This window comes from Balaenoptera acutorostrata, chromosome 13 (assembly GCF_949987535.1).
Source record: "Balaenoptera acutorostrata chromosome 13, mBalAcu1.1, whole genome shotgun sequence".
NCBI classification, from domain to species: domain Eukaryota; kingdom Metazoa; phylum Chordata; class Mammalia; order Artiodactyla; family Balaenopteridae; genus Balaenoptera; species Balaenoptera acutorostrata.
Genome location: NC_080076.1, coordinates 7,035,376 through 7,059,426, shown reverse-complemented (window position 1 = coordinate 7,059,426; position 24,051 = coordinate 7,035,376).

The following is a 24,051-nucleotide window of genomic DNA, read 5'->3' as shown; positions in this document are numbered from 1 at the left end:
ATATTATAATTCCCACGGGAAGCCAGAAACTTAATAGAGGTATATTATTAATCAGACTCTGTAAATGTTATGCAGTGGGGTTCACAGCTCACTCTTAGAAGAAATCAAATGTACTGAAGGTTTTCTTGTGTTTTTCTCTCCCTTCCCCTAAATAAATCAGTGTAGGCAATAAAGCCTTTTGTGGCATAATTAACTGTAATGTGATGTCATTCACAAAAAAAAATCAGAAGTGAATGAAATAATTTTTTCTATATAGAGAGTCTTACAGAAATCAGTTTCATTGCTTTAAGGTTGCATATTTAAATTTAATGAATTTATTTTAGTGTTTTCTGGAATCGTCAGCAGGATTTTTTATTTCTGGTGAGTTTACTTATCTGGAGGAGAAAATGTGATTAATGGACACAATAGGCTTACAAAGTGAAAAGAAAATTACTTTCGGAAACTTTATCATTGTGGAGCAAATCAGGTACATCTTGTTAGCTGTGGGTTTGACAGCCGTAACAGTGTGTTATCATAGTAACAGAAACTCTAAACATAATCTAGGCACACACTCTAGTATTACCGGTGAGGAATCTGAAGCTCGGACGGTCAGGCAGTTTTCAAGTTAAATCCATGCTTTGCTTTACTCTTTCAATAATATATTATAGCAAAAGGCAGGGACGTCTTCTCTATTTGATATGACGATTATGGGATAAAACTGAGAGTTGCTATTGTACTTACATTCTTTCTTTAGAGTTCAGTAAGGTAGATGTTGCACGTGCCTTGAACCAAACTCCTGGGACAGAAGGCAGAATCACATCTTGGGGTCATCCTGAACAGCTATTATAATATACTTTTACATTTTCATATGGCAGGTAGGAAATTAAACGTAAAGCCCTTTTTATGATGATGGCACTCTGATCATTTAAATAACAGACACCATCTAAATTATTATCCTGAAGACTTCGGCATTTCAAATCTGTTGTCATTTTATAAATTTATTTATTTATTTATTTATTTATTTTTGGCTGCCTTGGGTCTTCGTTGCTCCACGCGGGCTTTCTTTAGTTGCGGTGAGCGGGGACGACTCTTCATTTTGGTGCGCGGGCTTCTCACTGCGGTGGCTTCTCTTGTTGCGGAGCCACGGGCTCTAAGCACATGGGCTCAGTAGTTGTGGCTCGCGGGCTCTAGAGCGCAGGCTCAGTAGTTGTGGCGCACGGGCTTAGTTGCTCCGCGGCATGTGGGATCTTCCCAGACCAGGGCTTGAACCCGTGCCCTCTGTGTTGGCAGGCAGATTCTTAACCAGTGTGCCACCAGGGAAGTCCCCTGTTGTCATTTTAAATTCTCTGAGGAATGGGGAAAGATGGGTATTTGTTTATTTGTAAATATTACCGGGAAAAGTTGTGCAGCACTTCATTTAGTTCTGTGTTAGCTGTGAATTAAAAAAAAAAAAGAAAAATGTGTAGAACCTCTTTGAAATTTTGCTGGAGTTATAAATCAACACCGAATGACCTATTAAATAATATTTCATTAACTCAAATTAGATTAATCTTTTTGTAGCATGCCTTGTCTACTTGTTTATATTTAACTTTCGAGTGTATTCTGTCAGCAAACAAAGGACTTGTAAGAAGACAGATTACTTTGGAATTAATTCGACTTGTACCTTCTGGACTGTAAGTCAAAGAAGTGAAGGACATACATACTCATACACCAAATGCATGTGGTTTAGTGTTTAAGCTGGAAATCCTTCAGTAGTCTCAGTTTTCTATGCACATTTGTTGAATTTACTTAGTTTCACGCAAATGCATTTTCTTGTTACCACTAGGTGTCATTGTGTCGGTTTTTAGTATATGCCAGTGACTTTGACACATCATGTTTTTGAAGACTTTATCAGTGATGTATCAGTAGTTCAGAATAGAAGACAAAAATAGGGAAGGAAGGAGCTGTGATACAATGAGAAAGAGCATATTAGGCCCTGAAAAAAAAAAAAGACAGTAGTATTAGTATATTAATACATAAGATGGTAAAATAAAAGTTTTGGCATTTTACATCTGTTCCTTTAGTAAGATATCAATGCCCTATTCCATATGATGGTATTATTAGGATAAATCGTTATGTAGACAAGCTAATTGTCTTAAACATTTTGGTTAAAAAAATAAAACCTCACCATATGAATTTTGGTTAAACAGCGTCATTGGGCTTGTTTATATTTTTAGCGTTTGTTAAATACTTCCTATTAGAAGATGTGCACATTAGATACTGTGTTGAAATTCATATATTAAAACTGAGAGAAAGTTATATTCTTTTCCTTCAGTGCAGTTGACCATTCCTTTGGAGGAATAATAGTTACAGAAGAAATTTATGTACTATATACCAAAAATATAGTAGTATGTTTTAATATAAAAATATAGTATATAAAACATAGGTCTTGGAAAATTGGAGTGATTGTCACAGACAATCTTGCTTTGGCAAGGGCACAACTGAAGATTCATTCATTCTGGAGGTAAGGTGGTAATGGCTGATTCAATGGGTTTTTTTGTTTTTTTCAATGATTCTTTTGAAGCAAGACAAAATGCATGGAAAATCGCATCCTATTTTCTGCAAATCCACCATGTTACCATGGTAAAGGGTGAGAATGCACAAACTACTGGGGCAGGGTCTTTTAGATTCAAGCCCCAGGACCTGCCAGCCTTCCCCTAGTGGCTAAGGAGCTTGTGCCAGTGCACGGGCCGGGTTGGGGGTGGATAAAAGCCGGTTTTCTAGGCAGAGAAGAACATTGATTCCTAGGTTCTCAGAATTTAAGTTTCTTCACCTGTGAAGAGTTGGAAAATGATTTTGACCTCGCTGTGTTATGAGGAATAGAAATGGTATCAGTGAGGATTTGGGTAGAATAAAAGGTGGTCCATTCGTGTTGGAGAATTGCAGCAGAGTTTAATTAGGGGACCATGTAAACAGCTGCAGGCAGAGTATGGAAACCAAGAGATAGTGCTGTATCCCGGCGCTAGTCCAGGGCCGCCAGGACATACCACCTGGAGACAGCCTCCTACAGGAGCCCTGACTTTGAATGAAGGAGGCATCTAATCTGAGACAATCAGACCAGGAGTCAGAAGAATGAAGATACTGACCTTAATCTCCTTCCTCTCTTCCTTTTTGGGGACCACCCACTGGTGGAACCCAACTGACAGTAGATCCCAGAAAGCTCTTTGGCTTGCAGGGACAGCTTGGAGTCTGGAGAAGTCAGAACAGAGCTGATGATCAAATAACACGTCCCCCACACTAGTGCCACGTGTATCCTTGTAACGTATAAATTGGATCATGCAAGCACTGTGCTACAGATCTTTAGTGCTCAGGATAAAACTCATAATTCTTAATTTAGAACAAGATCAGTTATTGCCCAGCTCTTGCCTCCCTAAAGTTCCCTATCTCCAGCTGTGGAACGATCCTTGACTCCTTCAGCCGCCGTGTCCTGTCATGCTTTTCCACCAACCTTGCTTTATCTGTGCCTTATCCTCTTCCTAGAATGCCTTTTTCTCTGTTGTGTCATTTAGCTAATTCCTCCTTGTTCAAAATTCAGTTCCCAAGAAAAAATTCTGCTTATTTAAAGTTGGATTTAGATACTAAGTTTGGGTGAGCCAGGAACTATACTGTAATGCAGTCACAGGTGAATTATCCTTTCTCACTAGAGCTTAATTTTTCTAAGGAAAGATTGTTTTACTTCACTCTGTATCATTAGCAACTTGCATACAATTTTTCACAGATGAATACAGTGTTTGTTAAATGAATAAATGAATGTGCAAAATGCCTAATTCAGTGCCTTGTGGTAGTAGATACACCACATATATTAACTCTTTTCTCTTTCTGGTAAAAGAAGATGCTCATGTGATACAAGCTGGCATCCGGTGGGGTAGGGTAGGGGGATGGATAAAAAAGTCCTCAAGAATCCTTCTTCCAAACTGAGACATCTGCTAAAAGGAAGACAGTAGGTTGGAATTTGATTTCCATTCTTTCTTTCCAATCTACCTTAGACTCACAAAATTGGACATGTAATTGGAAATGATTTCAGAATATCTGTCTCAAGATGTGAAGATGGCATGGAACTCCCAAAGTTTACAAGCCTCCACAGACGGATAGTAATAATGGTTTATGAAGAAACTTGAGAAAGCCATCAATTAGAGCTCTACAGTATTTCATTAATTTACACTATCAAGAGAATTGTATTACTCACCCTTAATAATAAAGGAATTATAGAAACTGTAAACTCATAACCCTGAATCTCATTGGTACAGTAATTATGAATCTTGTAAACCAGTTAAAACTAAATATTTCAGCCCAAGCACAAATAAATATGTTACATTATATATATATATATATATATATATATAAAATGTATCTTTACATATACTTCCATCAAAAGGTATTCTTGATGGAAAAGATATATAAATATATCTACGCACACACACTTAAAAAAAAATTGCACCTGGAAATCAAATAATCTGCAATTGCTCTTCAAAGCCAGAAGGAATATAGAAACAGAATCAGCCAACTTATTGGTATAATTTAAAAAAGTTAATATGGGTCATTTAAGCCCCAGCTATGCTGTTATCAATTTGTACAGTCCATTATATGTATTGAAATATATCAAGTTTTTACAGAAATTTTGCATCCTTATCTAACTAACATAATTTACTCTGCTACATAAAAGGCACAGGACTGGCATATAAAAAATATATATGGCTTTGTAAAATTCCCAAAGATTATTGAAACTGCATGAATTTTGATACGCTAGAAATTGTCCATAGTATACGTGGTAGGCTGAATAATGCACTCCTTCCCCCAGGATGTCTGTGTCCTAATCCTTGAAATCTATGAATGTGTTGCTTCACATGGAAAAAGGGGCTTTGCAAAGGTGATTAAGGTTGAGATGAGAAGATTATCTTGGGTTATCTGGATCAGACTAATGTAATCACAAGGATCCTTAGAGGAGGGAGGTAGGAGGGTCAGATGCAGAAGATGTAAGGAGGAAAGCAGAACCCAGAGAGGAGGGAAATGATTGCTCATCTGGCTTTCAGTATGGAGGGAGAGGCCATGAGCCAACAGGGTATAGGTAGCCTCTAGAAGCTGGGAAAGGCATGGAAGCAGAATTTTCCTGAGAGCCTCCGTTAAGAACCAGCCTAGAAGACACTTTGATTTTAACCTAGTGAAACTGATTTCAGATTTATGACCTCAAGACTGTAAGAGAATGAACTCATGTTGTTTTAGGCCGCTAAATTTGCAGTGATTTGTTAAAGCAGAAATAGGAAAGGAATAGAATTCAAAGGGAGACTAGATTACACGATTAGAAAATACAGTGCTTACATCCATCATAGCATTTATCACTTTGTTTTCATCCTGTCTCCTCCAATGAGATTATAATAGTCTTGAGGACTATTATCTGTGTCCAAGGTTCCTGTCACCTAGTAGGACTCAAGACATCCTTGAAGAACTCATGGCTGGACCTTGCTAACTGAGCTAAGTGGTTGCTTCTATGTGTTCTGAATTTCCTAGAGACATGCAAGCAATAGACAGGTGATAGGGCTCCTAGTTAGCTATATCATAACTTGGTGTTTACAAGGGACTAGGAAAACATTTAATATAAATAAATTTTCATCCGGAATATGAGCAGATTCAGTTTTGCTCTTCTATGTTTTATACCTTTTTTAAAAACAAATATTTGGAATTTGGCAACGTTGTTAAATATTTTGAAAGTACAGAGTTTTGAAATGTGAGAATTAAATTTGATTATTATCTGTAATTGTTATACTCTTGGCATCCTGTATTTGGAAGTGATGTCAGGCATCAGCTCTGCTATCCGTTACGTGTAATAGTCTCTTTAACATTAGCTTTGGCAGGTGATGTGATTCAGCCACCAACATGTTTGAAAATCCAGACATCTGGGCTTTTCTAAGGTTGCCTCGGACAAAGTAATTTAATACCCGCTCTTGATCCTTACACTCCAACTGTTTAGAATTATGGGGAATGATACGATTGTAATACCTTTTTTCATTTCCCAGATTCCAGATTTTAGTCAGTGACAAAATGATTCCTAAATAGGGAAAGTTTAAAAAGTAATGTGGCATTATCTCACTCTAATGACAGTTTTCCTCTAAGTTACCTGTCTTGTGGTTTAATATTTCAGAGATAGTTTTAAGTGGGGGAAGAAAACAGGTAAACTTTGTGATAATAATAACTGATTAATGATAATTACAGCAAGGATCCTGTTATCATTTGAGATTTTCTTCTAACTGTGCAATGTTTCTAGTTGCAAAACTCTAAGGCATGATGGCATCATCAGGTGTTGCTTTTATTGTTGCTGTTTTAAAGTGAAAACTTTCTGTCCTCGAGGTGTGAGGAACTCAGAAGGTGACATTTCGCTAATGACTCCTCCAAGAAATTGACAAAGATGGATGCAGTGCCTTTATTGATGGCCCTTGAGAAACATGGTACTTTCAAAATGACATTAGCACTGTGAAAAAAAAGCTGTTTGCTTTTGTTTACAGAAAAGAATGTTACATACCTTAATTGCATAATGCATATTTTATCTTAGTTTATAAATTCTCACTTGTCTCCTATTTAAACATAGATAGATAATTATGCTATTTGCTAAGACCTAATAACTTCAGCATTATGCTTAATAATATGCAACACATTACCTGGGAGAACCTCGATAAAACTTACACGTATTTCACTGATGAAATCTTGCCCCCTCCCTTGTGGATGGAGTTCGTATAGAAGGCTTTGACTTTAAATAATATGCAAAGAAAGACATGCGACTAAAATCTGGATTCAAGTAATGATTCCAAGTGTCAAGCTAAGAAATGGTAAATTTCGAATATAATTCAATGACTATCGCTAATATTTTGACACCTAAAGTGAAATAGTTGTGTCATGGGAAACAGTTATAATCTAGGGCCTTTCTATTTCCCAGAGAGGAGTGTTAACTGAATGTCTGTCCCCTGTGCTTGCTTGGGGCAGCGCCTGATCTGTCCCCACATTGTCACCCCACTTTATCTTTCCCAATGTTTATTCTGAAAACAGGGCTGCTTTAGGGCTCTCTAGTTTCCTCAGAGCTTCTTTCTGGGCCAGGTTCCCTGGGAAAAAGGCAAAATCAATTTCTTTCTTAGTCTCCCCCCAGATAAGGGGATAACACCAGGACTGATTTCAAAGGTCCATCCTAACTATGAATCCCAATGACGTCCTGAGCTCACAGCTAGGAACCCCTGATGTACTTAATAGCCTAAATATGACCCCTGGTAAAGCAGGGATAATCAGCGATGGATTCACACAGCTGTCTTCCCATCAAAGACTGAGTTAATCATCCTAGTGGTTCATAGAATATGAAGAAATTTTCATCACAAGAAGCTAGTTATTTTAAGACAGAATGTGGTATGATCTATGTATTTTCCCAAATCAAAATTATTCCGGATTATGTACCATATCCCTGGGTATGCATATCAGATTTATATTGATTTGCCTTTTTCCTGAGCTAAAAGATTCTGTGGGAACATACCCCTGATTTTTTTCTACTGTTAGAGGACCATTTTTTTTCCCTTGAGTCTTTGAGCTTAATATCTATTTGTGTATAATAATAAAATTCTTTTAAAATAAATAATAGAAGAAAAAATTCCAAATGTATGTAAAATTATTTTTCTGCATCAAATGGCAAAACAAATTATGTAAAAGATGTAATTAGACCGAAAGTAACATTTGATATATAGCTTTTCATCCTGACTCACTAAATCACTTTGGAAGGTTTCTCTGCCCTGCTAGTTGGATTCAAGTACCTCCTCTGTTGTATTGGCGTTGCTTTGTTGTAGGCAGAAATCAGTTCTCATGTGGTTGCTACTTGACTTTCACTCTAGAAAATTTTCTTATGTTAGGTTTTGATACCATTTGACTAGGAAATTTCGAGACTGGATAATGCAAGTTGTATTAAATAGGATATGAGTCCTGATGGCTGGTAGATGGAAAATTTGGTATTCTGCAGCATGAAAAAATTAAGTCTAACGACGGCATCATTACTTCAGAACAAATTCTCTTCAAGTGAAATAGTGGAAAAGGAGGCATTTTCTTCTTGCATGAATTAGAAGTGGCTTCCAAGACTGTGTACCTAGTCTATGTCTTGCTTCGTTTTCTCCTAAGGAAACTGAAGCCATTTACCCGAACAGGCAGATAACTGTAAATTGGTGGTAAACATCTGTATTCTTAACCTTGTTCTTGAAGAAATTAAAGCCTTAGACAGCTGTATGTCAGAATGTAGAGTTTACCTTTTGTGTATGTGGTGGTTAGACTAGTTGTATATATGTTACTGTTCATAAACCTTTTTCTTTTTTTTTACTCAACTCTGAAAGAAAACAGAGGACAGACAGTTGATCACTACTACTGCCAACAAGCTTTTACATTTCAGTCTTATCACAGGAGATATGGAGGAAAACCAAACCAAAACGAAACACTATATCCTCCTCTCTGTATCAGCGCATTAATGTCATCTGGATGAGATGCATTCGTTGGATCAGTAAGACATTTTCCCACATTTCCCTGCTGGCCACAAAGCCTCCAATTTCCACTTTAGATCTTAATTGATTGAAATTACAGGAGAGTACACTGTATTATAAGGAAGTCACCTCATTGCTTCTGGTATTCCTCTCTAACTCTACTCCTGGTGATTTCTATTGGGTTGGCCAAATAGTTCGCTCGGGTTTTCCGTAAGATGGTATGGGAAAATCTGAGCCAACTTTTTGGCCAACCCAATATTTCTTTAGAACAAATTTAGGATTATGTTCAGATGTTCCTTTGTCTCACCATCAAAATAGCACCTACCACGTCCATGATTTAGAGTATTTGCTGTTGAGTCTCTAGCATATCAGAAAGTTGTTTTTTAGGTTTTTGGTAGAAATTATTTTCAAGACATTCGTAACTTATGGAAATCTTTAGGTGCCTGGATATGCACTGTCTACCCTGCTGTTTTGCCCTGGTGGAATAAGTCCCTATAGCCAAACATTTAGTTGAACTTAGACTGTTCTTTATTTAGCTGAACTTAGACTGGACTTTATTCTTAGTCCACAACTTTCAGCTACTTCTTTACTCACCTCCTAGGACTCTTAGCAGACCTGACTTTTGGGATGAGCCTTTCACTTAGAAAATGTCTAAAACATCAATGCTCCGTCTTGGAAGTGGGAGGCCAAGAGCACTGATGTTAGAGCTACATCCAGACAGCGTGTTCTCATGTCCTTGTGCTGTTCATGGATGTTTCTACTTCTCTGTGGGATTATAAGAAACTCTGAGGGCTGTACTCATCTTTGCATTCACCTGTGCCTGGCCTACTTCTTTGCTAACACTAGATGCAACATTAATAAGTTCTTTAAATAGTCGTGTGTGTGATATTTTTTCCATCTTCAACACACGTTATAGGATGAAATGACACCTTACCACTTTGAAACGTAAATTTTGAAATGTGAACTGGAAAACTGTATTATACTTTCATGCTTTATTTTACACTTTCTAGGTAACATGGTGACTGGAAGATGAAGTTCACCTCACCACACACCCACCTCGGATAGTGTTTATTAAGAGTATACAGTACTGACAACTGATTCTAGGTCATAGAAGAAGGGTTTATATGGCTTTACTGCTGTCTGATATGTTGTATGTGACCTTGGGAAGATTGTTCACAGTACTTTCCTTTTCCTGCCTAAATCTTGGTTTCTAGACTTTCTTGGGACTGGGGTTAAAGACTGACTGGTAAGGTTAATGATGGTGATGACCTGTGAACTTTCACCTTTGCCCTATCAGTACTTGATGTCCACATGGCTTTGGGGCAGTATGACTATCAGTTTGCATTTATTGCTTGTCTCCCCTTGTCATTTTGATTTTATGATGACATGTCCACAATCTACAGTTGTCACGTCTCATTGACCTCACTGGGCTGCCCCTGGGCTTTCTCCTTGAGCACTCTTCCAGATTTCTTAATGCTGTAAATCATCTCTGACCCCCAAATGAACCATTATCAATATGTTTATTTATGGCAGGGACAAAATTACTTAAACCAAATGCTCTTTTCTTTTTTTTTTTTTTTTTGGATTACCATATTTGACACAGCTTTGATAGATTATTATTTTTTTAAGTTTGTAGAATTTACCTTTAGGAGGTCACATGTTTTTAATTCACTTTTTTGTCTCTGTACAGTAAAACTTGCTTTTTCTAAGGTACAATTCTATGGGTACTGATAAACACATACAATAGGACACTTGGTTTTTTATTTTAATGAAAAAAGGATAACATTTTAGATATTGGCCAGAAATTGCTTCTTCCACTTAATGCATCTCAGATATATTTTTCTTTTCTAAAAAAATAGCTTAATTCAGCTATAACTGACAAAAATTATATATATGTAAGGTGTACAATTTGATGTTTTGAGAAATGTATACATAGTGAAATGATCACCACAGCCAAGCTGATTAACACATCCATCACTACACAGTTACCATTTTCTTTTTATTTTGTGGTGAGGACACTTTAGATCTGCCCTCTGTAAATTTCAAGCATACAGTGAAGTATTAACTACAGTCACCATGCTGTACCTCCAATATCCATCCAGCATAACTGAAACTTTGTGCTGTTTAACCAACATCTCCCTGTCGCGCTCAACCCCCAGCCTGGAAGACACCATTCTACTCTGCTTCAATGACTTTGACTATTGTAAATGCCACATGTGAGAAGACACAGTATTTGTCTTTCTGTCTGTGGCTTATTTCATAGAGCGTAATGTCCTCTAAGCTTATGCACATTGTTGCAAATATCAGGATTTCTTTCTTTTTCATGACTAAATAATATTACACTCTGTGTGTGTGTGTGTGTGTGTTCATGTATACCACATATTTTTTACTCATTTTTCTGTTTATGGAAACTTAAGTCACTTCCATATCTTGGCTATTGTGAGTGATACTGCAATGAACATGGGAGTGCAAATCTCTTTGAAATACTGATTTCATTCCCTTTGGATATAAACCCATAAATGGGAAGTTGGATCATAAAGTAATTCTATTTTTAATTTTTTGAGAAACCTCCACAGTGCTTTCTGTAGTAGCTATACCAATTTTCATTCCCACCAACAGTGCACAAGTCTTCCCTTTTTTCCACATCCTTTCCAATACTTGCTACCTTTGGTCTCTTTCATAATAGCCATCTTAATCAGTGTGAGGAGATATTTCATTCTGGTTTTGATTTGCATTTCCCTGATTAATAATATTGAGCGTTTTTTTTGTTTGTTTTTTTTAAAAAAAAATTATTTATTTATTTTTGGCTGTGTTGGGTCTTCGTTTCTGTGCGAGGGCTTTCTCTAGTTGCGGCAAGTGGGGGCCACTCTTCATCGCGGTGCGCGGGCCTCTCACCATCGTGGCCTCTCTTGTTGCGGAGCACAGGCTCCAGACGCGCAGGCTCAGTAATTGTGGCTCACGGGCCTAGTTGCTCCGCGGCATGTGGGATCTTCCCAGACCAGGGCTCGAACCCGTGTCCCCTGCATTGGCAGGCAGACTCTCAACCACTGCGCCACCAGGGAAGCCCTTGAGCGTTTTTTCATATACCTTTTGATCATTTTGTATTTTGAGAAATATCTTTTCAAGCCCTTTACCCATTTTTAAAAATTGTGTTATTTTTGGTATTAAATTGTACGAGTTCCTTATATATTTTGGATATTAATTCTGCATCACACATATGGTTTGCAAATATTTTCTCCCATTCCTTTTGTTGCCTTTTTGTTGATAGTTTCCTTTGCTGTGAAGAAACTTTTTAGTTTGATATATTCCCACTTGTCTATTTTTTGCTTTTGTTGCCTGTGCTTTTGGTGTCATATACCAAAACAAAAGTCATTGCCAAGACCAGTGTCAAAAAGCTTTTTTTTCTATGCTTCCTTCTAGTAGTTTTAACTGCAGGATCTTCAATTTATTTTCAATTTGATGAAATAGTTGTTGAAAAACACAGGAAAAAAATTCCTACTTTATTTGGAATCAACAGAGTCATAGTAAAAAATAACTATTAGCTAATCCCACTAAATAAATATATTTTGGATATGTTATGATACTGTTTTAAATTTGTTATCTAGAAATTTTTATTAATTAGGCCCAAACCTTTTACAGTAAATGGTATCAATGAGCACCATGGATTGTTTATACTTTACTACATTTCTTTCTCTAATGAAGTGACATCCTTTGACTCAAAGTACTTGACTATTTCACTTTGGGGCTCTTATAATAAACAAATTAATAAATTATTAGAATTTTAAGACTTTCAGGGCATGTGTTTTTATTTGATAAAGAAATAATGGTTATTCACAAAGCAAAATGATGACACAAAGTAGACTTTTACACACAACTGCAATGGGTGATTATTGTTTTGAATAAGAACTTCTAGAAACATCTTAATTACTTCAACTTTTCTGAATTAAGATACTTATTCTCATAGCAATGGAAAAGGTTAGTTGAAAAATCATTTTAGTAAAGAAAAACATCATTCTCCATTTCAACTCATTCTTCATGTTCTTCAGAAATTTGGAGTAACTCTCTGACAATATTATTCAGAAGTTACCATTGAATAAACTACTAGCAACCTTGGGGGTTCTCAGCATCATGAATTCAAGCTATATCTTTGAGAGGCATTGTATCAGAGTATGTGGGGTATTAAAAATTTACAGTAAGCAGTTGTCTATGAAATGTGATTTCATGGAAATCTAAAGTTTTCATTTTTTAAAATCAGTCTCTTCCTATGACATGTCACATGCCTGAATATTTTACCAGTATTAAGTTGTAATGTATTTTTGCTACCTTAATTACGAATCTGCAATTGTGCATTTGTAAGGAAAGAGAAAATATGTGGTGTGAAAACTACTAAAAAATAAAAGCTTCATTATTTATGTTAAACATGGATGATGAATCGATTATAAACATAGTTGAACCTCATAAGCTATGGCAGGTATATATACTGAATATGTAAGTAGTATGTGAAATATAAACTTAACTCATATTATGAATTCTGTTTATAAGGAAGTTAATTACTTACAAGGCATGTTAGGACAAAATAAATCTATATGCTGAATGCAGATCGGAGGTGGAAGGACCCAGAGGTAGCTAATATTCAAGATAAACAAATATACGTGATGCATGAGAAGCCCTCAGCCCTCATGAAATCTTAAATTGACCACCCACTAAGCATTAAGAGAAGCATTAAGACTCTCTCCTGGCTCCACCTGTCTTCTGCACAGGAAACTTACCAAAAGCTCCTCTTCAAGCTACAGCTGTGACCTGGCATAATGGTCACTATACTTTGCCAAAGAGCAAAGGGTGTGTTGGTTCCAGGACTTTCCATCTACTAAGCCCTCTTACTTAAATCCCAACTCTGGTCTTCATAACCACATCATCAGCAGAGAAGGCAGATGTGGTAGAAAGAACAGAACATTTGCATGCAGGAACATTACATGACCCAGGAATTCAGTGGTGTGGTTCTGCTACCCGGCTTGCATCCTCTATTGAGTGTGTTAACTTGGCCCATACTTTTCCTCCTGTTTTTGCTGTGTATGATTTAAACATCTTAATGTGATGGGTGAGCCTTTCTGTTTTGTGGCTTGTGGAATAGCTTGCCAGTTAGCATACTTGGAGGCTAACATAGCATGTTGGTAATTTCCAATACAACATCAATCGTTGCTTTCAGTCAAGAGATGGAAAATTCCTGTAAAAAAAAAAAATGCAACACACATGGTTTTAAACCACTGCCATCTAAGGATGCCTTAGCTTTAAATAGTTTTCAAGGTAGCTAGTCAATAGATGACGAGGACTGTGGAGAGAGCATAATTGTGGTGATATCGGAAGACTGGAAAAAATGCGTTGAAAGAGTGGATGGTAACTAAGGTTCAGGGAAGTTCTGTTCAGATGTTAGTAGATATATACATGGGGGTCAGGTTGGATGATGCTGAAGATCATCAGAGTGACGTGAAATGATGATGTGAAGATACCATGGTGTCAAGATTATGTAGCACTTTATATCTCTACTATATCTATGCATGTACTTAACATTCTGAGTGAGGAGGTAAATTATGAGAAGAGATTCAGATGAGTGCTGCAAAATTAATTATACTTGCATTTATTAAGAAATTTTTATAATGGGAACTTTGCATTATGTTGTCCGTATATTACTATAGTCTGTTTTGCCGGGGGCTTCTCTTCCTTGACTCATTTATTATTATTATTTTAAATCCAGGGATGTATATTTCTCTGTACTTGATCTTGTGCTACCTCTATTCCCTATGAATGTCATCCATTATTATGACTTATGTGATGACTCTTTAACCTCAGTCCCTTTCTCGCCCTTGAGGTCTAGAGCCATATATTCAACTGCTCTGTGCCTGTCTTTGTCTCCATGCCCCACAAGAATCTAGATCCAGGATGCCCCAACTCAATATATTATTTGATTATTCCTCAACCCCCAATTTTTTCTTCTTCCTTATTCTCCAAAGTTACTTCTCTCTTAGCTTACTCTTGTGTGTAGAAGGTTCAAAAGTTGAGAACCAGTGATGCATCCTAGATTTCTCCTTATCCAGCATACCGAACTAAACATCACAGTCTGCAAACTTTGTAAATACTTCTCAAAATTTCCTGCCTGTGCTACATGCCCATTTGCCTTAAATTGGTGTTTTAGTATCTTAATCCAGATGTTTCAAGAGTTTTCTAATTGATGCCCTTCTGTTTCATAGTCCTACCATCCCCAAACTATAATTGACACCATTGCTTGTGTGATTTTTCTAAAGTAAAAATCTGATCTTATATTCTGTATCCCACTGAACCCTCAAAGGATTTCCCTTAAAACGAATCCCAATTTCTCCTCTTTTCAAGGTATGTCATTTATTTTCTTATTTTTTTAAATTTATTTTTTTATTGAAGTATAGTTGAATTACAGTGTGTTAATTACTGCTGTATGGCAAAGTGACTCAGTTACATATATATATATACATTCTTTTTCATATTCTTTTCCATTATGGGTTATCACAGGATATTGAATATAATTCCCTGGGCTGTACAGTAGGACCTTGCTGTTTATACATTCTATATATACTAGTTTTCACCTGCTAATCCCAACCTCCCACTGCATCCCTCCCCCAACCCCCTCCCCCTTGGCAACCACCAGTCTGGTCTCTATGTCCCTGATTCTGTTTTTGTTTCATAGATAGGTTCATTTGTGTCATATTTTAGAGACCACATATACAATGATATCATATGGTATTTGTCTTTCTCTTTCTGACTTACCTAGTATGATAATCTGTAGTAGCATCTATGTTGCTACACATGGTGAGTCCAAGTTTCTTAGTATGAGTTACAAGGCCCTCCATTACCTGGTTCCTGCCTTTTGCTGTAAATTTATCTTTTTTTCTTTCTACCTCTTGCACTACAAGTTCCAGCAATACTGGAAGACCTGTAGTTCCTTGAACACCATACGTATCATTTATTTATTGATGTTCTTCTTTCTGTTAGAATTCCTTTCTCTCTTCTCTCTTGCCCATCTGCCTGGTAAATTCTCGCGGCTTTAAGTCCTCTCTAAAGCTTTCACTGTGTGCTCTGACAATTAATCATCTCCTGTTCATGTTGCCTATGTACTTTTATCTTTGAACTTCTCACCTCGTATGTGTTCATTTGCTTTGCATTTATGGTGTTCTACTATCTGTTCACTTAGTGGATTGTGAGGTCCTGAATGTAGTAATGTACTGAGCACCAAGCATAATTTAGAATCTCAGCAAATGTGGTAAGCATTTGAGCTAATGGTCTCTGGTGTTTTGGTGTGACATGTAAAAGGTAAACTAATGGGGTTTTAAGCTAGTTAGAGACTTTGTGATAGTGAAGTTTCACAAATGTACTAAACTACTAACAAAGGGGCACAATGGAAGTACTATGTGCCCTACGTGTGTGCCTGGAAATTCTTGTGTTTAGTAAACACATTCCAGTGAGGAAGCCTTCACGAGGAAATAAAAGGCATCAGCAAATGTGACTAACTGAAGAGACACATGTTCCTACTCTGGTGGGAACGATGCACATTTTCTGTGAAAAATATTTCTTGGAATGTTTTTAAAGCTAATTTTTAAGCTATTTAAAAAATTTTAGTGAAAAACACACGAAATTTACCATCTTACTCATTTTTCATTATACAGTTCAGTAGTGCTAAGTATATTCGCATTATTGTGAAACAGATCTCCGGAACTTTTTCATTTTGTGAAACTTACTATTTACCCATTAAAGAACCACTCACCTTTTCCACTTCCACCCGGTCCCTGGCAACCACCATTCTAGTTGGTGTTTCTATAAATGTCACTATTCTAGATACCCCATATAAATGGGATCATATAGTATTTGTCCTTTTGTGACTGGCTTATTCCATATAGCATAATGTCCTCAAGGTTCATCCAATTTGTAGCATTTGACTGGATTTCCTTTTTTTTGTTTTTAGGCTGAATATTCTTCTATTATGTGCATAATATCACACTTTGTCTATTTCTTCATTTGGACATTTGAGTTGATTCTACCTCTTGCCTGTTGTGAATAGTGCCGCTGTGAACATGGATGTGCAAATACTTCTTTGAGACCCTGCTTTCAATTCTTTGAAACTACCTAGAAGTGGCATTGCTGGATCATATGGTAGCTTTAAAATTTTTTAAGGAAGCTCCGTACTCTTTTCTCTGGTGGTTGCACTATTTTATAATTCCATCAACAGTACATAAAGTTTCCAATTGCTCCACATCCTTGCTATCATTTATTTTCTGGTTTTTTTTTTTTTGATAGCAGCGATTTTAATGGGTGTGAGGTGATATCTCACTGTGGTTTTAATTTGCATTTAATTTCTCTAACTATCAATATTGAACATCTTTTCATATCCTTGTTGGTTATTGGTATGTTATCTATGGAGAAATGTCTATTTAGGTCATTTGACCATTTTAAAAACAGATTATTTGATTTTTCTGTTGAGTTGTAGGAGTTCCTTACATATTCTGGATATTAACTCCATATCAGATATACGATGTACACAATCTTCTCCTGTTCCATAGGTTGCCTTTTCAATTAAAAAAATAATTTTGATACTATGAAAAACAAATCTTAAGTTTCCTGAAAATATATGCACCGTGGGTATTTTAGCAGACTGGTCTTTGGCTGGGAGCCATGACTGTTCAGACGTGCTGTAGCTGCTTTGTTGTGCTGCATCAGGTGCTGTGACTATAGTCGGCTACTCTCACCTTCCCTGAAGCTCTCTGAAGTTCAGCTCACTGCAGTACTTAAAGTGGATGACAGTACAACTTAGGTTTTGCTATTTAAAAAAATACATATAGAAATAAGAAAGGAAGAACGGGACTTATATTGATGTCCATGGCATTCATGAGCTGTGCAGGAGCTGAGCCTCTAGGATGGGGAGTGTGGAGAAAAGAAACTCCAATTCCTCAAATAGAACATTTGTCAAATCCTATCAGCATCATTTGTATTTGAAATTGAAATTATTTTCACTCTGATTTCTGAAAAATCATCTGATTCCCTTAGCTGGACTGACTTCTCTGTCTCCTCCTGCCTTGTTTTCTTCTTCCTGGATCTTGTGTCTTCATTCCAGGTGAGCTCCACCCTGGTTTGCCTTCCTCTTAGGCATTTCCTCTTGACTCTGCGGAGCCAGGGTTTATGTCCAGCCTCCTGTTTGACTCTCAGCCCACCTTCCGATTTCACTCAGTTTAAGTGAATGAGTTACCAGATTTAGAATTTATCTTTGCCACTGCCCCCAAGCATTTTTCACTGTGTATGGTTTGGTCTGGTTTTGTTTTGGTGAAGAAAGAGTGTCTGGGAGTACAAGCACCTCCCTCCTATCATCTTCTCACTTTATAAGGATTCCCACCTATGGCCGTCAGGGTTCAGACAGGAAAATACAAGCCACTGTATATACTCCGAGGATAAAGGGTTTCATGAAGGAATAGAGGCTTACACAAAGATAGCAAGAACTGGAAGAGTAAAGGTCAGGGAAGATGACGTTGAAGTTCAGGAAGGTCCTTGTAGAGACCTCAGCCAGAAACTCCCCAGCAGGTGGTTCTCAAGTGCTTCCTGAGAAATGGTGGCAATTCTGAAGCATCTCTGGGAAGCTACCACCATCTATGTCAGTCTGCAACAGGACAGCATGTGATTCTCAAGAGCCCTCCAGGAGCCCACCGGGATGCCTCATTTCCGTCTGCACATCTGGCTGCAACTCTCTCTAGAGAAAATGGCCCCAGGGCCATGCTTTCCAAACCTCGTACACATGCTTCTCATGGGCAAACTCAAGTCCCATATAGAGAAATTAATTCTGGAAGATGTGTTTGCAATTCCTGGGATGAAAAAAGACCTTATGTGGTACATATATACAATGGAATATTACATAGCCATAAAAAGGAATGGAATTGGGTCATTTGTAGAGACGTGGATGGACCTAGAGACTCGTACAGAGCGAAGTAAGTCAGAAAGAGAAAAACAAGTATCGTATATTAACACATATATGTGGAATCTAGAAAAATGGTACAGATGAACCAGTTTGCAAGGCAGAAATAGAGACACAGATGTAGAGAACAGACATGTGGACACCAAGACGGGGGTGGGATGGATTGCGGATTGGGATTGACATATATATACTAATATGTATAAAATAGATAACTAATGAGAACCTGCTGTATAGCCCAGGGAACTCTACTTCACTTCGCTGTATAGTAGAAACTAGCACAACACTGTAAAACAACTATACCCCAATTAAAAAAAAAAAGACCTTAGATGAGTCTGGTAGCAATGCTGAGTTGTCCCAAACTGAGTGAAAATGCTAAAATGTGCCAAGAGTGCTGACAGCGTATTTAGGTAGCTTTAAGTTTTTTGCATCAATTTTACCTTAAAATATTCCTCTTCGACCCTTCGTTGGAACTTAGTGGCATTTATCATGTGCTTGCTAGTGATTTGGTTCACACTGTGTGTATTCTGTCTTCCCAACAAGATCACAGGCTCCTTTATATCAGGACCATGTTTTGCCTCTCCATCACTCACCCAGCAGAGAACTTGCCCTAGTAGGCTCTCAGTAACTGTTTGCTGCTTGATTGATAACCCTGTATTTCTTTAGTGTTTAGACTTGCCCAGTGAATGTGTGTGTTAGGACCTACTGAAATGTCAGACTGAGAAAAATGGACATCATAAAACAGTTCAAAATAGCAATGTAGCTGAATTTACAGTGAATGCCTTGAAAAATCTGCCATAAATTTATACTCAAAGAACATACATCAGGTATGGTGTGTTCCTTTGTGAAATGTAAAAAGTAAGAGTTGGTCTTCTTAAAATGCTCTTGCATTTCTGCATTTCCAGGAATACCCAGACAGCAGAACCTAGAAAATGTGTTGAAACAAAGACAATGAGATTGGATGTTAAAAGCTCCACCTCTTACCACGACATTAATAGAAGCAAACTGAACCACCACCACCAAAGGAAAAAGAAGTGATGGAAGTTCAGGGCTCCAGATACTTGGTGAATTAGGAAGGGTCAAGTCTAGGCTGCTATAGCGTAGAAAAATACTTGATGGCTTAAGTGAGGTAACTGTCTAGAAGTGGTGGCCTGAAGAGAGGGCAGACAGAGGTATTTCTGCCTCTTGAAGTTATTCAAGGACCCAGAGTCGCCACATCTTGCTGCTCTGCCATCCCTAGTGTGCAAGGTTGAGGTTGGTTTTCTGCCATTTGCGGGTTCGGATCTAAAGGAATTGGAAAGCTGGGTGAGACATTTCCTATTAAGCTGATGATGTAGAAGGTGCACACCACGTCCAATCATATTGTGCTGGCGAGTACTTAGATTTTTTTTATTGATGCAGTCATTGTGTATAAAAAAGCATAGAGATTATGTGAGTTTTTAGGAAACTGTTGCCTTTTTTTTGATAATTCCTTGAATATATTAAGCATTTTAGAATTTGGTGTCTGCTTTGGTGTTCATTAGCTAAAGATGCTAGATTCCACAGCTAGTGTGTTGTGGTCTGAAGTTCTAAATGTTTGGTTTTTTTTTTTAACCTATGGAAGGAAGCCCATAAAAATGCCTTTCACCATACGCTGCTGCTTATTCTTCCCTGAAAATGAATACTTATGATAATTTTATAGCCTATTCTTTTGTGTCCCTTTCATCTTTAAAATATTTTTGGTTTTTGATTATGAATTTTAAAGTTAAAACATTTATAGAGATAATAGATTCACTCTCATTAGTGCTTAATACTGGTCAGAAATACTGATTTAGTTTATTGGTAATTGTATTGTTTATGTGCAAAGGGGAATACCAATAAATATTTAATAGTTTAGTTGATATATCTATAAACATGCCCTTAACCCTGGTGTCTGAAATAGTTAAAATAATTAGACATGGATTTTTCCTATTAATGAAATCTAAATTTGTAACCAGTAATTATATGTGTGAAGTATGTAAGTTGAATTTCTTGTGTCTTAAAAAATACTTGAGGTAAATCATCTTACCATATAAGAATTAAAAAACTGAGTATTTTTAAGAGATAACTGAAAAAGTAGAGAATGCTGTGTGGAGTCTGAAAAGGTTGGCGATGGGTCTGGAGGAACTTTAGGATAAATGCCATGTGACAGATGATTTAAGGAACTAACGTGGGAAGAGAGGAAAGACTTGGTCTTCCAGTATATAATGGTTCTTAATGATATTTATTTTTTGTTGCATGAGGTTAAACTTGGCTAATGGAAAAAGCTGAAGAAAGATACCCTTTGGCTCACAATAAGAAAATTTATCACCTCCCGTATCACTACCTTATGGGACAGGAGAGCAGAGACTGAAGGATGCTCAGCCAGACGCTCTCTAGAGAGGATAAAGGCTTGGGATAATAACATCAGATGGCCCTGGTATTCTTTCTAACCATCAGATACTGGGATATTTAAGCATAACTGGGCTTCTTCAGAGAGTTTTTCTGTTGTCTTGGGTGAGGCTACTTGGCCAAGAAGCAAATTGAAATAGTTTGTGTATAATAGGAAGTGAATTTGGGTGAAGATGTACCACCCCAGCTGAACGTTTCATCTTACCGTTGTTTTTGACAAAGGCAGGCAGAAGAAAGACTCACTGGCAAGAGCCAGGATTCGAGAAAATTTCTGCAGCATCTCGAAGAAAAATCAAAGGGAGCTCTTATGGAGCCAATAGTTGATCAATGTCTAAACTGTAAGGAACTCTTTAGTACATGAAGCTCTGCATGCATTTGACAAAACCTGCCCAGAAACAGACTCTTGTATGCCAGGAAGAATAATGGCATCCTTAGTCAGTTTTGTATCTTCATGATCAGAGATAGTTTCAATCTCCCTACGAGCCTCAGTCTAGCCTATGGGAAGGCACACATTTATTTATTTTTATTTCTTTCTTTTGAAGGTGAATAGTAAGAATGACTTTATTTTTTTTAACTTTTTTAGGCATTTTATTTTAAATGTAGCAGTGTGTACATGTCAGTCCCAAACTCCCAATCTATCCTTCCCCTCCACCCGTGCCCTCTGGTAACTATAAATTCATTCTGTAAGTCTGTGAGTCTGCTTCTGTTTTGTAACTGAGTTCATTTGTATCATTTTTTTTTTTTAGATTCTGCATATTAGAGATACCATATTTGTCTTTCTCTGTCTGACTTACTTAGTATGATAGTCTCCAGGTCCTGAATGTTGCTGCAAATGACATTATTCCATTCTTTTTAATGGCTGTGTAATATTCCATCATATATATATGTACCACATCTTCTTTAGCCATTCATCTCTCAGTGGATATTTAGGTTGCTTCCATGTATTGGCTATTGTAAACAGCACTGTAATGAACATTGGGGTGCATGTAGCTTTTTGAACTGTGTTTTTTCTCCAGAAGTATGCCCAAGAGTGGGATTGCTGGATCATATGGTAGCTCTATTTTTAGTTTTTTTAAAGGAACCTCCATACTGTTCTCCATAGTGGCTATACCAATTTACATTCCCACCAACAGTGCAGGAGGATTCCCTTCTCTCCACACCCTCTCCAGCATTTATTGTTTGCAGATTTTTTGATGATGGCCATTCTGACGGGTGTGAGATAATATAAGCACACATTTAGAATACAATTCTTTTACTTAGAATACATAATTGTATTTAGAAGTTTAGTTTCTTTAAGAAAATTTTATTTCAAACTGTCTAATTGACAGAATTTAGATGTTTGGAAATGAATTAAGCCTTATCTAAAACATGCTTCATTGAGCTCTTGTCTTCACTTATACAGTGAAGATGAATACATTTTGAAAGAAGAGTCAATTTGCACTAGAGTTTATCACACTTAACTTACGATCTCATGAGTTATAGGGCCATTTTTTTTTACTATGGCCCAGAAATAAATTAGCAGAATTAAATATTTTAGTTATGTCTGATTTGGTACAACATTAGATGAGACATTTACTTGTTAAATTTTTCTTCACAGATCAAACCTGTATTTTTTCCTCCACTTAGGCCTATCGATACTCTTTTTTCAAGACCTATGTCAAGTTTTCTTTTCCATTCAATAACAAAAGATTAAGTGCCAACAGTAAACTCAGTTTTGCTAATTGTTAAAGAAAAAAAAAAATTCTGCCCTTGGAGCAGTTACTGGCCATGCCTTGTTCACATCCCTACGGGTCTTACCATTTTCGTGTTAACGTGCGATGCACCTATTTTCTTTGGCCAGAGGATTTTCTTTTTCTTTCTTTCTTTTTTTGTACCTGAGCTTATTCTGTTTCTGAAAACGGTAGGCAGAGCCACTAGATATATAGCCATCTCCCAGGAACAATTCTCAAACAATAACCAAGGACAGTTGGTGTATAGATACGTCAGCACCCTCTCCTTAAGGGGGCTAATTCAGAGTTCTTACTTCTTCTACATGGTCTCCCTGAGTTCCCAGAAGGACGAGCCTCTAGTTATCCGCAGTGGTACCCAGATGGATGACTTGCCCTTCACTGGCTTCCTTCTATTCCTTTTCTCACTCTCGCTCCCCTACTGATGTTTTCTGGCGTCTGTCTCCAAACCATGTCTGCTTGAATCCTCATCTCCGGATCTTTCTCAGGGGGAGCACAAAATAAGACGTCTCTGAAGGGGAAAGCAGGGAAGGTCACTTACTGGGAGACAATTCTCCAGATTCTCCACGGTTCACACATTGTAGCGAGTCTGTGAGTAGAAACACTGACTGCTTTCTTCTGGACTACAATTTCAACTCTATTTGTGGAGGGGACCTTGAGGAAGATAGGCCTAGTGACTGCCCTGGGGCAGAGGGAAGATGTGTTTCATGTCTAGTACAATTAAGATGCCTTCCTTGAGGCAAAGGTCAGGCATGCTTATGGCCCATTAGAAAAGATTCAGGCCCCTGAACTTAGGGTTCCTTTCCTGTGATGAGTCTCTTGTGTGTGCAGGCATCACCTGGTCCTCTTGACTTTGCCTGAGGAAACTGGGGCTTGCAGTATTGTCACTCTGGCTCCTATTGCTGTGAATAGTAAAGTCGTTTCTGACACAGGCATCTTGTGTCTTCTGCCAGCTCTGAAACTGTGGCAGGTTACCTTGTTAGCTTATAAGTGTAAGTACAATCTCAGACCCTTCAGACTTGATACACCAGTACAAGGAAAAGCCTCACCATGTGGTAAGTACTTTTTTAGGAATCAAAAATGCTTTACAGCTCTGAGTGAGAGAGAAAGAAATTTTGATAGGCATGGAAGAAGTAAAAATTAATAAGACTTCATGTTAAGATATTTGAAGTCGGCTTTGAAAGGTCGCCAGGATGGCCAAGTTTAAGACTGGTATTCCTAACTGGAAACCACACCAGGAGCTATAAATGCACAAGACATTTATGAAACATGGTAGAAACAAGAAATTAAATGTGAAAAATCGTTCAAGTCCAGATTATGGTGTGTGGGTCGATGTGACTTACAAAAAAGATGGGACTCCAGGAATCTTCCCCCGATCCTACCAGTTTAATGAGGTGTCATGTCTCCCTTGAACCTCAAGAACATC